This window comes from Mirounga angustirostris, unplaced genomic scaffold (genome assembly GCF_029215605.1).
Source record: "Mirounga angustirostris isolate CCGP_5_RB_7025 unplaced genomic scaffold, mMirAng1.0.hap1 SCAF_6, whole genome shotgun sequence".
Lineage (NCBI taxonomy): Eukaryota > Metazoa > Chordata > Mammalia > Carnivora > Phocidae > Mirounga > Mirounga angustirostris.
This window is the reverse complement of record NW_026991714.1, coordinates 59,786,287-59,801,998: the sequence shown is the minus strand read 5'-3', so window position 1 is coordinate 59,801,998 and position 15,712 is coordinate 59,786,287. Positions and strand designations below refer to the sequence as shown.

At 36.7% G+C, this 15,712-nt stretch overlaps 1 protein-coding gene and 1 long non-coding RNA gene across 5 annotated transcripts in view; one reads left to right on the top strand and one right to left on the bottom strand.

The window, feature by feature from the left end:
• The window catches only part of GREM2 (gremlin 2, DAN family BMP antagonist), a 107,321-nt gene that overhangs the window by 46,658 nt on the left and 44,951 nt on the right, over positions 1 to 15,712 (top strand). The gene's annotated exons all lie outside the window — the stretch shown is intronic.
• On the bottom strand, positions 1,765 to 15,453 carry LOC135364744 (uncharacterized). Its single transcript, XR_010412355.1, has 3 exons — positions 15,147 to 15,453; positions 11,670 to 12,518; positions 1,765 to 2,204 (listed from the first exon to the last, which is right to left on the bottom strand). It is a non-coding gene; the product is annotated as an uncharacterized LOC135364744 (long non-coding RNA).

Here is a 15,712-nt window from a genome sequence, read left to right as displayed (position 1 = left end):
CTAGTGTATGTCGTCAATTCTAGTGTACATACAGCTTTCTTTTCCATCCTCAGAGACACTAAGAGGGCATATCAAACATTGTTATAGTTTCATCTTACATCATCCATTTCTGATTTATCTTGGTCGTAATCATTTTTATTTTTTAAAAATATTTAAATTATTTACAACACTTTAGAAACCAACATGTATTCATTTTCACATTTCCAGTAATTATAGCTATTTCTAATGCTTGCACTTTGTGGCAGGCCCTGTGTGGTATGCTTTGTACATATTAACTGTACTCAGCCCTTATAACAACCCATTATTATAGATGTAGAACCAAAGCAGTGAAGCCAGGACTTGAATACAGTTCCATCTGCCCCAAATTCTGCATTATTCAAAATGACAAAATATGGCCTCCCGATTATGTGGTCATAATTCTTAAATTATGGTTGATGCTTAACATTAGCATAACTAATGGTGAGAAGTGAGAGAAAGGGGGGATAAGATATGCCAACGCAAATTCCAAAATGGAAAATATGCTGTAATTATGGGAATGAGATAAAACTGTGAATAATACATGAATTCCAGTATGCAAACTGTGAAACTTAGATACCAGTTCTGTTTTCTGTGACAATGTAAAATGGCAATTTTTATAGCAATTTAATAATCACTGGTGCTCTGCCTATGCAAATGTGTCTGTCTTTGTCAACATTTACTCGTGGAAATTAGTGCTTACTTGGATAGTTGAGCTGTGGTTAGAAGCTGTCACTACTGCAACCAAATAATGTAGGCTCTATGAAAAAAAAATCTATCACACTGTAGCCTGTGTCCCTGGAGGTACCATTCTGGAATAAATTTCGGTATTCTAAACTATGCATCATTTGTGTATTTACCGGTTTTTCTGTCTAGCAATCATGGCTGAAGTCTAAAAATTCTTAGGATTATACCAAAAAGACTGTCATATTTAAATAAGTACAACTCAGGAATTATGTAATTTCTGAAAATTATAGAGCATGAAAACATTCAGTTTATTCAGTGATTATCTACAGCCCTAACTTTTCTTTTGAAATTAACTAGGGATTTGTAAAATATGAACTTTAAGTTTAGCTGCTGAAAGCTTCCAAATTAAAAATATACTTTTTCTAGAAATTTATAAGCTAATATCCCTGATGAACATAGATGCAAAAATCCTCAACAAAACTTTAGCAAACCAAATGTAACCATACATTAAAAGGATCATACACCATGAGCAAGTGGGTTTTACTCCTGGGATGCAAGGATGGTTCACTATACACAAATCAATATATGTGATATACCACATTAACAAAATGAAGGATAAAAATCACATGATCATCCCAGCCTAAGTGTTGGTCAACAGATGAATGGATAAAGAAAATATGGTGTATGTATACACAGTGGAATATTATTCAACCTTTAAAAAGAAGAAAATGCTGCTATTTGCAACAACTGGATGAACCTGGAGGGCATTATGCTAAGTGAAATAAGCCAGGCAAAGACAAATAATGCATAATATTAAAAAAAAAAAAAAAGCTGAACCCATAGAAAGAGTAGAATGGTGGTTGCCAGGGGCTGGAGAGTGGGGGAAATGGAAAGAGGTTGGTAAAAGGGTACAAGGTTTTTGTGATAAGATAAATAAGGTCTGAAGATTGAATACATAACATGGTGATTATAGTTGCTAGCACTGTATTGTATAATTGACATTTGCTGATAGAGTAGAACTTAAGTATTCTCATTTTAAAAAAAAGAAAAAATAAAGAAGATAAAAAAAAAATCTGCCTTCTACTTGTTCTTGATCACTCTTCTGACCCAGAAGAAAACCCATTCAATTTTTAAGAACATCCTATGGAGTTATTTGTAATATACTTTGATAGTTACTGTAAGAGATACAAAGACAAATAAGATCCAGTTTCTGCTATAAAAAAAACCCTAAAATCAAGTGAAAGAAAAATCAAGTGGAGAAGGGCTGAAACATGTTTATAAATCATTATAACAAGAGACACGAGATGATCTGCTCCAGATGAGATACACAGTGCACGAGAATTGTTTATGTGACTGGAGAAGGAGGCAGTTATCTTGAATCTCCATGGGCTGGTCAGGGCAGAGAAGTACTTTGCCTATCCTGGCATTATTGGTCCTCTACAGACTGTGTGCCATGAATCCACAAGCCATATATGCTTTGCTCTTTTCAGTAGTTCCAGTGCCTAGGATATAGAAGATGATCAATAAATATGTTTTGAATATGTTCATTCATTATTTTACTAATTCATTCAATCTTTTGTATTGTCCCCATTGCTCTTCCAGAGTCACTAAATTCTCATGTTTGTTTTGTTTTGTTTTGAATTGCCAAGGAATTATTTTTAAAAATCAATGTGTTACCAAGACACAACGCTCTTAGCAGAAGGGAATGATCTAACCCAAAGGGACCTGTGTATGTTCATTTTTATTTGGAAAAGGAAGAGAAGATGATAGCAGAATCAGATAGGGATTCATGAGTTGATTTGTTTTTTGTTTGTTTATCAGAAGTTTAAGATCCAGGAAGGATTTCTGCAGAGTACAACTCTAGATGTACAACAAGTTCTACTTTTTGGAAAGGAGGATTTCAGATAGTGACTTCAAAGAGAAAAACAGTAAAACACCTAAAAGACAGCTTCCCTAATGTATAATTTTTCTTTAAATTGTTCCCATATTTATGCATTTACTTCTAACTCTGTAACTCATGTGTCAAGTGTCTTTGAAGACTCAGGTTAGAGGAAATTTGTTAAAAATTCTCTACCTTCCTCATTTGCAAAGTAAAACTCAAGTGAACACATTTCTTTTTCTCCCTTTAATTTGAATTGGAATAAATGAATTTTTAAACTTCCAACTCACAACTCCATTTTATTGTATTATGTGGCTTTCCTGAATTTGTAGGCAGGTGGCATGAGGTTAGCAATCCCATTTCTGCAAGGCAGTGATAGTCCTCTGTTCTAGAAGCTATTCCTAGCTAGTTGCAAAGAACATCTGCTTCTGGGGCCATAAGTGGTATTTGAGGAAGAGGTGCTGACTCTAGAGACTGGTCCAAAAAACCTAGAAAGTGATAGATCATAGGTCACTACTTCCTTCCAGGATCAAGAAGAAAGAAATGATGCAAAAAAGAAGACAAGACATTAATGCATTTAGCATCCAAGTCTGGAATTGATGATTCAATCAACTCCAGAGACTGGGGACTTTCTAGACTCACGGGACACTGGCAAGCCCTTCAACCAGGGCTGATTATTCACTCTGGGATAAGAGAGTTCATCCACCCATACCTAAAATTGTTTTTCTTGTTCACTTTTTTCTTCTAGGTCAGTGTATTCTAAAGCAGATTCACATTCTCTATAAATCTGTGAAGTATTTTCCATGGAAATTTAGGAGGGGAATTAAGAAAACCAAACTCTGTAAAGATTAAGAATTCAGATGTTATCCATTGAGGAATATGAATTCTGCTTTAGATTATTTATAGACACATGTACAGCATTTTTTTATACTTCTCCATATACATTTTCATTTCAATTGGTCTCAAAAGAGTTCATTGTGTAAATAAACGGTGGCAAGCCTGAGATCTCATAACATTAAACACAAAGTGTTAAGGGTTTAAAGTGTGTGAGCTCGTTTATGATTGCTAATTGGGAACTTGTGCCTAATTAAATGTGGAGTACTATCAGATTATGTCAATGTCCATATTTCATGTTGAATTTAAGAGATTTTTACACATCTGACAGGTTAGCAGGTATGTCAAGAGCCCTAGCGAAGACATCAAAAGAAAATCATGTAATTTAACTCCTAAAGAATAGGGAAATGACAATAAAAACTGGATGTGTCATTTGCCCTGTGGTCCTGAAAGCTGCATACATCCCAACTGCAAGAGAACTAAAAAATAGTTCAGCCTTCCACACTCTGGCTAGATTCTCCTCTCAAGCCATATCATGGTCAAGATGGAAAGTACCTTTACTTTTACATTGTATAAGGTTAAGGTGTACAACATAATGATTTTATATGTGTGTATTGTAAAATAATTGCCATAAGTTTAGTTAACATTCATCACCTCATCTAGTTACACTTTTTTCCCCTGTGATGAGCTTTTTAAAAAAAGATGTTATTTATTTTTTTGAGAGAGAATGAAGGAGGTGGGGAGAGGGAGAGGGAGAAGCAGGCTCCCTGGGACCCTGGGAACCCTGGGATCATGACCTGAGCCTAAGGCAGACGAGTAACCAACTGAGCCACCCAGGCGCCCCCTTGTGATGAGAACTTTTAAGATCTGCTCTCTTAGAAAATTTCAAATATACATTATTAATTATAGTCATCATATTGCACATTTCCTCCCCAGAACTTAACTATCTTATAACTAGAAATTTGTGCCTTTTGCCACCTTACCAAATTCCTCCACCCTTATACACCTCCACCCCTTTGTATCATTTAGCATAATTCCCTCAAGGTCCATCCACATTGTCACAAATGACAAGATTTTGATTCGGGGGTCTCTTTGGCTCAGTGGTCAGGATACAGACACTTCAAAGCGTCTGTGATTTCCCATAGACTTCTAATATTCCTTGGCATCTCAGAATGCTGAAATCAGGTTGCCATATACAATGCCCCATACAGAGTCTCTTGCAGAAATACTACTGAATTTCTTTCTTATAAGGTATTTTCCAGGTACTTAGGCAAGAAATGCAAATGATAGAGGAAAAATGTTTAAAATGAGCTTAAGAATCTTCAATATATAGAATGCAGTCACCAACTACTCTTAATATCCATGGAACACTACATAAGAGAAGAGCTTAATAATTAGGAAAGGATATTTTAGTTAATGTTATATCAGTTTACATATGCATCTTTCAAGAACTTTCAAATATAACATCTTATAAGATTCATCCCTACATCAAAGTAGGATGGAAGATCTTTATCATTCTGTATTTACAGCCAATGACTATGGTGTTCAGGAAGACTGGATCTTGCATCACACAGCTTGTACACAGCAGATCCATGACAAGACCAAACTACTGATGCTTGTCCTGGGGCTCTTTATGCTCCACCAAAAACTGCCTTTCCACATTGGGAAATACATTTTTTTATTATTATGTTAATCACCATACATTACATCATTACTTTTTGATGTAGTGTTCCATGATTCATTGTTTTCATATAACACCCAGTGCTCCATGCAGAACGTGCCCTTGTTAATACCCATCACCAGGCTAACCCATCCCCCCACCTCCCTCCCCTCTGAACCCTCAGTTTGTTTTTCAGAGTCCATAGTCTCTCATGGTTCATCTCCCCCTCCGATTTGGGAAATACATTTTTTAAAAATAAAGGCTACTGTGAAGAAGATATACAAATGACAAGCACATGAAAAATGCTCCACACCATATGTCATCGAGGAAATGCAAATGAAAACAATAATGAGATACCACCCAACATCAGAATGGCCAAAATCCAGAACATTGATGATACCAAGTGCTAGCAAGGATGTAGAGCAATAGGAACTCTCCTTTACTGCTGGTGGGAATGCAAAATGGCACAGCTTCGCAGTTTCTTACAAAACTTAACATACCTTATGATCCAGCAGTCACACTCCTTGGTATTTATCCAAAGGAATTAAAAAGTTATATCCACACGAGACCTGCACAAGGATGTTTATACTAGCTTGATTCATAATTGCCAAAACTTGGAAGCAATCAAGATGTCCTTCAGTAGTTGAGTGGATAAATAAACTGTGGTACATCTAGTCAGCAGATGTATTATTATGTATTAGGTATTATTCAGCACTGACAAGAAATGAGCTATCAGGCCATTAAAAGGCATGGAGGAGCCTTAATGCACATTATGAAGTGAAAGAAGCCAAACTAAAAAGGCTACGTACTATATGGTTCCATCTATATGACATTCTGAAAAACACAAAACCATGAAGATAATAAAAAAGATCAGTGGTTGCCAATGAGGGGTGGGGATGGTGGCATTAAGAGGCAAAGCACAGAGGATTTTTAGGGCACTGAAAATACTCTGTATGATATTATAATGATAGAGACACATCATTATACATTTGTCCAAACCCATATAATTTACAACACCAAGAGTGAACCTTATGGTAAACTATGGACTTTGGGTGATTATGATATGTCGATGTAGGTTCATCCTTGGTTGAAAAAAAATGTGCCATTCTGATGAGTAATGTTGATAATGAGAGAGGCTATGCATATGTGGGGACAGGTAGTATATGGGGAATCTCTCTACCTTCCTCGCAATTTTTTTTTTGTAAACCTAATACTCTAAAAAGCTAAAGTCTTTTTTTTTTAAATGAAGGCTACTAAAAACTGAAATCACTTCCAAAGATAACTATTAGAAATTCCTTTAGTAGAGTACTTTAAATGCAGCTGATTGCTGAAGGCAGAGAACTAAATTAGATATCACATAGTATTAATACCCTAGAATCCTAATGCTATCGCTACAAGAAAAATCTATGTTCTCTATGGAAAGTCATCCAGTTAATTAATTAGTTGGGTTAAGAGAAACATAAAAGACCACATGGTGCAATGGAAAGTGCTAACTAAACCAAAAGTTCTGGCATATAGTCCTGGATTACTCACTAAATAGGTGTGTAAACCTAAACACATCATGTTATTTTTGTAGTCACAGTTTTCCTGAGCTACAAAATTCATAAGAAATGGTGGCATAATCTGTAGGATCCCTTCTGGCTCTAAGAAGCTATGATTCTTCCTCCTGTTTCTATTAATTCAACAAATATTTGCCTTCAGTAGCCTCAACTAATCTGAACTCTGCATTCAAGAAGGAAAAAAGAAAGAAAAGAAGCAGATCTTAATTCTATGTGGTTTTTTTCATTCTTATTTGTGCTTATACTTTGCACCTCATTCAATTGATCATTTAAAAAAAAATTAATGACAATCAGACCCCAGTAACTCAAAATATGTATTCTTCACTGAACTCAGGTCTCAACAGAAATCAACCAGATTTTTTTTCAGATGTCAGGGAATTAAGATCCATGGTCATTTCATTCCCAAGAACCAATGTTTCATCTAACTTCGAATCCTTGTGGATGAGGTCCAAATGCAAAGTCTCTTCCAATGTTAAAGAAGACTCTGTGCTTGGATCAGCTCCATTGAAAGCATGGGGATGATGAGAAACCAGCCCAATTTCAGAATACAACAGAATAAATCAAATTAAGGAACATTCTGTAATATTTAGCCCATTATAGAACACTTTTAATAGGTTCTTTTGGCCATGGAAGAATTTTTTTTCAAAGTCAGTATTCCTTTTAAATTCTAAGTTTCCATTCTAATTGATCTTCATGGTCTTGCCATAGTAATTGCAATATGTCCAAATATATGAAAGACCTAATTTAAAGAATATAGTCTGGGAATGTTTGAAAAACATTTATTGCATATATCAGCACAATATTTGCTTTCAATCATTCAAAATATTCAAAATATTGCAATATGCAATGAAAACCATTTTAATCAGCATATAACAAAAGTATCATTAAAATCTTTTCAGAGTAACCCAACAGATCAGTCTACAATGTAAATATGGAAAAGGAAATGACATTATAAAGCAAGAAAATTAAAGATTAGAAACTGGTGTTGACACTATTTAATAGAGTTCTATTTCCATCTTTCATTTTTAACAGAAAGCGATCCTTTCTAGCTTTTGAGTTAATGCTATGCTTGGCCTTATTCCATTTCCTCTTACTCCCCAACCTCCCACACCACATTTCATTGTGGTCTTTGGTTATGTTGCCCCCCATCCTGAGTCACACCCACATTCACTCAATCTTCTGAGCATTGCTAGAGAAAGCTGGAAATTGTGCCATGTGTTTATTAATTTGTAAGCTCACAGGGTCCTCATGGTTTAAGTTTGCCCCATAATCATGTAGTCTCTTGCTCCCACAGGCTGTTCTCAGAATTCTACCCCTCTGATGTCCTCACTTCTTTCCATAAATGGAACTCTACCTTCCTTTTTTTCCTTGCTACCTCTGTATGACTCAGAGCCACATCTTTTACACAGTCTCAAAGCACATATTCATAGCTTGCTGGACCTCTTGTTCTTCCATCTTATCTCAGAGAAAAAGCTGTACCTCCTCCTTCACAAGGCTAGTCCCCGTTGTAGTCATCTCTGTCCTATAAATCCCGGTATCCTCCTGAACTTTCTGATGCTCTAATGCACATTATTTCCTGTTGCATCTTTAATCTTTTACTCCCTACTGATTTCTTACCTTGTAAATCTGCTCAAATGTCCTAATGGGCTGCTGCACACACACACACCCTTCTTTTTTAACCCTCTTTTTAGTTTGACTCAGTAATTAACGTGTTATCTTCACGCTCTCTTATCTTCTTAAGTCTGATGTGATTTTGGTTGCTACCTTGACTGGATCTTTTTTCTTTTTTTTTTTTTTTTTTTAAGATTTACTTATTTATTTTGAAAGAGAGAGAGAGAGAGGAGGGGCAGAGGGAGAGAATCTTTCAAGCAGACTCCCTGCTGAGTGAGGAGACCGACACAGGGCTCCATCCCACAACGCATGAGATCAAGACCTGAGCCAAAACCAAGAGTCAGATGCTTAACCAACTGAGCCACCCAGGTGCCCCTGGATCTTTTTCTCAATGGTTACCAGTGACCTTTTAAATACTAAATCCAAAGGTCTTTCTTTCAGTCCTTATTTTCCTAGATTACTTTTATCTTCTTCTAAAATAACTTTCCTCACTTAGTTTCTGTGATTCCACATGGACCTAGTTCTTATTTTACCTTTAAAGTTTTCTTTTAGGGGCACCTGGGTGGCTCAGTCATTAAGTGTCTGCCTTCGGCTCAGGTCGTGATCCCAGGGTCCTGGGATCGAGCCCTGCATCAGGCTCCCTGCTCCACAGGAAGCCTGCTTCTCCCTCTCCCACTCCCCCTGCTTGTGTTCCCTCTCTCACTGTGTCTCTCTCTGTCAAATAAATAAATAAAATCTTTAAAAAAAAAATAACGTTTTCTTTTGAATGAAAGTCAGTGGTTTCTCTACTTCTCTTTATTCCCTCCTTGAACATGGACATTCATTTTGTATAACCTTTTTGCTTTTCTCTCAGGAATCTCATCCATTCTCATGACTTAATAGGACACCTCTGCCAAATCTTCAGTCTTAAATTCGCTCTTTATCTTTGTTTATCAATTAGATACTTCTTACTGAAAGTCTACAATTACTTCAAACTCTCAATATCTTAAACTAGATCTATATATTTTTTTTGGCAAAACCAGTTTATTCTTTATATATATGTTATTGGAAACATTATTTTCCTATCAACCTAAGGCCAAAGCTTTTGAAGATTTTTTTTAAAGATTTTATTTATTTGAGACACAGAGAGAGAGCATGAGCAGGGGGAGGGGCAGAGGGAGAGGGAGAAGTAGACTACCCACTGAGCAGGGAGCCTGATGTGGGACTCGATCCCAGAACCTAGAGATCATGACCTGAGCCAAAGGCAGATGCTTAATTGACTGAGCCACCCAGGTGCCCCCAAAAGCTTTTGAATCTCGTTCAAAAAAATAATACAATATAGACCAGACTATAAGAGCTTTAAGAGAACTAGATGCAAAGTTCTAAGGATTATGACTGAGAAATTAAATCTGAGCAATTGGGGAAGATTTGGAAGTTTCAAAAGAAAATCTTAGATATTTTATAAGATTGAAGAGCCTAAATCTTATTTCTATGTTTTTTACATAAACAAACAAAAATCCATATAATCTTCTTCCCTGTTTAAAAAAAGCAAGAATTTATTGCTAAATCCTATTAGCTTCCTTTACAATGATTTAGCATTCCCTTCTCTTTCTCTATCAGATAACATATTTGTGATTCTCACATCTGTTTACTCATTTATTCAATAACTTGTCAGTCAGCATTTACTGTGCTGGAGCTTGACTTCTTCTTGGTGCTTTTTAAATATAATAAGTAGATAATTATAATTTTCTCCCAAAGACTTCTATTCCCAGAATTTTCCTTTAAGTGCCATATTAATCCTCCGGAAACATCTCTTCATGCATTCACTACTCTGTTAAAGAGCCTTTTAGTTGGGGCGCCTGGGTGGCTCAGTCATTAAGCATCTGCCTTCAGCTCAGGTCATGGTCCCAGGGTCCTGGGATCGAGCCCCACATCGGGCTCTCTGCTCGGCGAGAAGCCTGCTTCTCCCTCTCCCTCTCCCACTCCCCCTGCTTATGTTCCCTCTCTCGCTGTGTCTCTCTCTGTCAAATAAATAAAATCTTTAAAAAAAAAAAGGCTTTTTAGTTATCAAGACCAGTCTAACTTCCTTTGTTTCACATCTGACATTCTTAATTTGAATGCTCCACTCTGTCTGCTCAGAGGCCCCTTCCCAACCTTTTTTTTTTCCTTCTGAATTTTTATTTAAATTCTAGTTAGTTAACATATAGTATAATATTGGTTTGGGTGCTCATCATAACAAGTACTTGCCTTAACACCTGTCATCCGTTTAGCCCATCCCCCATCCACCTCCCTCCATCAAGCCTTAGTTTGTTCTCCATTGTTAAGAGTCTTATAGTTTGCTTCTCTTTTTGCCCCTTACCATCTGTTTTGTTTCCTAAATTCCACATGTGAGTGAAATCATATGGTATTTGTCTTTGTCTGATTGACTTATTTCATTTAGCATAATACATTCTAGCTCCATCCATGTCACTGCAAATGTCAAGATTTCATTCTTTTTGATGGCTGAGTAATATTCCAGTGTGTGTGTGTGTGTGTGTGTGTGTGTGTGTGTATACACATACAACATCTTCTTTATCCATTCTCCAGTTAATAGACATTTGGGCTCTTTCCATAGTTTGGTTATTGTTGATAATGCTGCTGTAAACATCGAGGTGCCTACACCCCTTTGAATCTGTATTGTTGTATCCTTTGGGGTAAATACCTACTAGTGCAATTGCTGGATTGGGGGGGTAGTTCTATATTTAACTTTTTGAGGAACCTCCATACTGTTTTCCAGAGTGGCTGCACCAGTTAGCATTCCCACCAACAGTGTAAGACGGTTCCCCTTTCTCCACATCCTCGCCAACATCTGTCATTTCCTGTGTTGTTAATTTTAGCCATTCTGATCAGTGAGGTGGTATCTCATTGAGGTTTTGATTTGGATTTCCCTGATGATGAGTGATGTGGAGCATCTTTTTATGTGTCTGCTAGCCCTCTGGAATTCTTCTTTGGAAAAATGTTTATTCATGTCTTCTGCCCACTTCTTAACTGAATTACTTATTTTTGGGGTGTTGAGTTTGATAAGTACGCTATAGATTTTGGATACTAGTCCTTTATCAGATATGTCATTTGCAAATATCTTTTCCCATTCCGTAGGCTGCCTTTTAGTTTTGTTGATTGTTTCCTTCACTGCACAGAAACGTTTTATCGTGATGAAGTCCCAATAGTTCATTTTTGCTTTTGTTTCCCTTGTCTCCAGCAATGTGCCTAACCTTCTTTCACATCAAAATACTCCTCTCCCATCTCTCTGTTGTAACCATGCCATATACATTCCAGCCTCTAAGGCATTTCTTCACACTTCTTGCCAAGAATACCCTTCATCATCTCCTCCCCTTTAAATCCCTCTCTTCTTTTTAAGGTCAGGCCAATTTCCACCTCCCCCATTAGGCCATCAACAGGCACCTACCTCAGTCTTCAGTGTCTTCTTTCTCATCTGAACTCTGGTGGCACTATTTTCTTCCTTCCATCAGCAATTTCTACATGATATCCTATATCACTATGTATTTTTTTCACATGTATGAATGCAGTCTACCTTCCTAATTATATTATAAGGCCACAAAGGACAAGTTACTTTTTTGTGTTCCTGACATCTAAAATGGTACTTAAAAACATCAAGCGAACAAAGCAGGGATTAATACTTATAAGTTGACAACCACTTTTTCAATGAAATAAAAATTTTATTTTCTCTCTCTCTCTTTTTTTTTAAGATTTTATTTATTTATTTAATTGACGAGAGAGAGCGAGAGAGGGAACACAAACAGGGGGAGTGGGAGAGGGAGAAGCAGGCATCCCTCCGAACAGGAAGCCTGATGCAGGGCTCGATCCTAGGACCCTGGGACCATGACCTGAGCCAAAAGCTGTCTCTTAACCAACTGAGCCACCCAGGCATCCCTTTATTTTCTCTTATTCCCAAAAGATACCATGGACAGGGGCAACACATTGCAGTATATTTTACAAATCTCTGAAAAGAAAGCATACCTTTGAAGCACAAATGTTGTGCAAGGAGGATTATTTGTAAGCTTCTCTGTAGTGCATACCTCCACTGAATTTAGTGAGTTATGTGCAAAACTCTGTGGTAGGTACTGTGGGAAGGCAAGATAAATGTGATAACCTTCCCCTTAAGGAGCTACAATCTTATAAAGACATGTGCATATGTCCCTATCTTTTAGATCTGGCAGTGACTGGTCTTGTGAGACATACATAGAGTGGCCAAATGATGAAAGTGAAAAAGTCTTCCTAGAGGAATTGGAGACACCTGTGAAGAAATTGGATAGAAGTTGGGAGTTAATTAATTAGTTTTGTTTTAAACATTATTTATTTTGGCTTAAATAAAGCCAAATTAGATAACTAATTAATAAGTTACTTGGTTAATTAAATAACTACCAAAGGTTTTTTGTTTAGTTTTATGCAAAACATTCATGCTCTGGATGTTTTATATTTTAGTAACATATAATATTTAGTCTAATCTTTATGAAATGAATTGGTGTGGGTAATGTTAAGTTTTGAACTTTGAGAATTGTGTAACTTTTCATGGGCTGGAGGAGTGAGAAAATCCAGAAAGATCTGATAGTTTAGCTCCTTACAACATGTACACAAACCACAGATAAAACAACACTGGCAGTTGAGGTAGGAAAAGGGAATAGAGTATAGCATTCAGGATACCAAAAACACATATTTCAAACTACAAAAATCATAAAATGAAGTAAAAGGGATCTTTGAAGGGGTATAGATGAACTTGAAAGCGCTTTAAAAAATAGGAGTGGAATCATTTTTCTTATAATAATAGAAAACACATAGCCATAATTGATATAATGAGTTCTTTGAGTCACAGTTGGAATATTTTGAATATATAAGCCACCTTAGTTCTACTCTTGTTTCCATAAGAAAGCATATAATATGCTTTTTGAATTATAATAGTCTCATATTATATATGGTATTTCTCTTAACATATCAAATTTCAGAAATAGTGCTAGGCTTATGTATCAACCCCTTTTGAAATGTAATTACTTAGTTATTCCTGTGAAAGATCAATGTCAAGGTATGTTTAGTTTTATAGCAAGTTACCTTTGATGACATATTTTGTATTTATATCAAATATTTTTTAAAGGTGTACTTTGTTTCTAAAACAGACATGAAATATTTGTGATAATTTCTGGACTCATTATCTGACACATTTTACAGAGCACTTTCTCTGCTTACTCTGCTGGGCTGTAGAGTCATCCTAACATGAAGCAAGCTTGGCCCCAACCTTAGGTAATTCACAATCTGATGGGGGAGATAAAATTGCAGACAAATAATCAAAATATAGTGATCTAAAAAATTCAGCCTAGGGCATTTAGGGATGCTTCACAGAGGAATTAATATTTTAATAAGATCTTGAGAATATGTAAGAAGGAAAGTGGAAGGCTTCAAAAAGAAGGTGAATTTTGGGTGGGATTTCATAGAATTTGTGTAAGTGGAAGGAGCTTTTATTCCCTCAGAGATGGTGAATAATTTTGCAAGAACTTCAATTTACTAGAAAAAAAAATCTAGATACAAATCTACTAAGCACAAAAAATTATGACATATTTGTCCCAAATCAGAAGCATAAGCAAAGTTTTATGTCAGATTTGCCCGGCTTTAATCTTCTTATGCCACAGCTTCATAGATTCCAATTCTTTAAAACTGAGTGGAAAAATCCAAAGAGTTATCCAGCATTATAAGAAAAATGTATCAGCTCCTAAGAAAGTAAAATGCTGAATCAGTTTCCATAGAGTGAATAGAGATAGCTCTGAATCCCATCACATCTGTAGAGATGTGATAGAGCAGCAAATTGTCAATCTAATTCATGATTTCTCAGTCTTGATGTGATTGACATCAAGGACAAGATAATTCTTTCTTGCGGAAGACTTGTCCTGAGCATTGCAGCATGTTTAGCATTATCCCTGGCCTCTACCCTCTAGATTCCAGTAACACTCCACTCCCCAGTAGTGACAACCAAATATGACTCCAGACATTGACAGATATCCCTTGGGGAACAAAGTCATGTCTGGCTGAAAATCACTGATCTAATCAATATATAATTATGTCTCCCAGAAATGGGGCTCAGAGTAATGACATGGATAAATGAGTGATGAAGATAGCAACAGCACTGCTCACTTCCAAGTGTGTACCTGCCCAGTCCAGATTATTTACACCCATCCTGGGGCCAGTGACACAAGACACACTTTGGGACCTTCACAATCTTTGCCTCAATGGTTCCCTCGGATTTAGAAACAGAAACCCAGTATTTAATCCAGGAAAATATCTTTATAATGCACAATTTATGAAAAGGCCAAAAAAAAAAAAGTCCTGAATTTTTGGCCCACTGAGAATTAATTTAACCAAACTCAAAAGTAGATCAATCAAGGGGAACACTTGAAATACAAGATAGCAGTAAAATGAAACCCATCATCATATCCTAGGAAACCAATAAGTCTTTGAATATAGCAAATGGAAATAAATGTAATGTTCCCAACAGAAGAGAGGTGGGAAGTGAGTTAACCAGCAGGGGCTTGAGAATTTGGCTAAAGAGAATGTCCCACAGGAAAGGAGCTTCTAGGGCTCCCAGCCAGGACCAGTGTTCCCATGGCCTTGGCCGGCTGGCAACCAAAGGGACAGCTGCAGCCCAGGAGGAGCCAGCCTTGCCCTTTGGTCGTTCAATCCACCGTGACAATCTATGAGCACCTTTGGTGCTCCTCTCCCTAGCCTTAAAGCCATACAGTCTGTAAATATCAACATTTTTTAAAAGCTAGAGATGCTAGCTTTTAAGAAGAGTGAAAATGCAGCCTGCTATTATGTGAACTGATCCAACCGCTTTATCCAAGGAGAAAGTTTTCAAAATGGCTTATAGCTGAGATATTACCTTTTTCTTAGTGTTCACCACAAGCAGGAGCCACAGAAGCCAGGTTATTCCAAACAAACCCATTTTTTTTTTTCAATCTGAAAAGACAAACTAGAAAAATGTCATGAAAGCAGAAGAACAAAACAGAAGAGTTTTCATTACTGCTGGTGATGTAGGGAATACACTGATGAGTGTTATTTCCCTGCTTAGTGATGGTCTTCTCTTATGAAACACCTTTCTTCTTTGGGTTTATATATTGCTTAATGTGTTTTCTGCTGTTAAGGGTAGAGATTCTAGTCTTACTAGATCACAACCTCCCAGATCAATTTTAAACCAGCATGTGCTCTAGGAAACAGCCCACTCAAGGGCTAATCTCATTCTGTTTTATTTGTTTTCTTGGTTCTACTCATGTTTTTCTCTCCTCTTTACTTGGCAGGAATTGGAGGACTAACGATGTCCCTTTTACCCCCACCCCCACCCCTTTAGAAAAGGAGCTCTTCAATGCAATAAGTCAGTCTAGACAAAGAAAATTAAGGTAATTAGTAGAAAGCTTGCAAATGTGCTGTGTAGGAGGCCCTGTCATTACA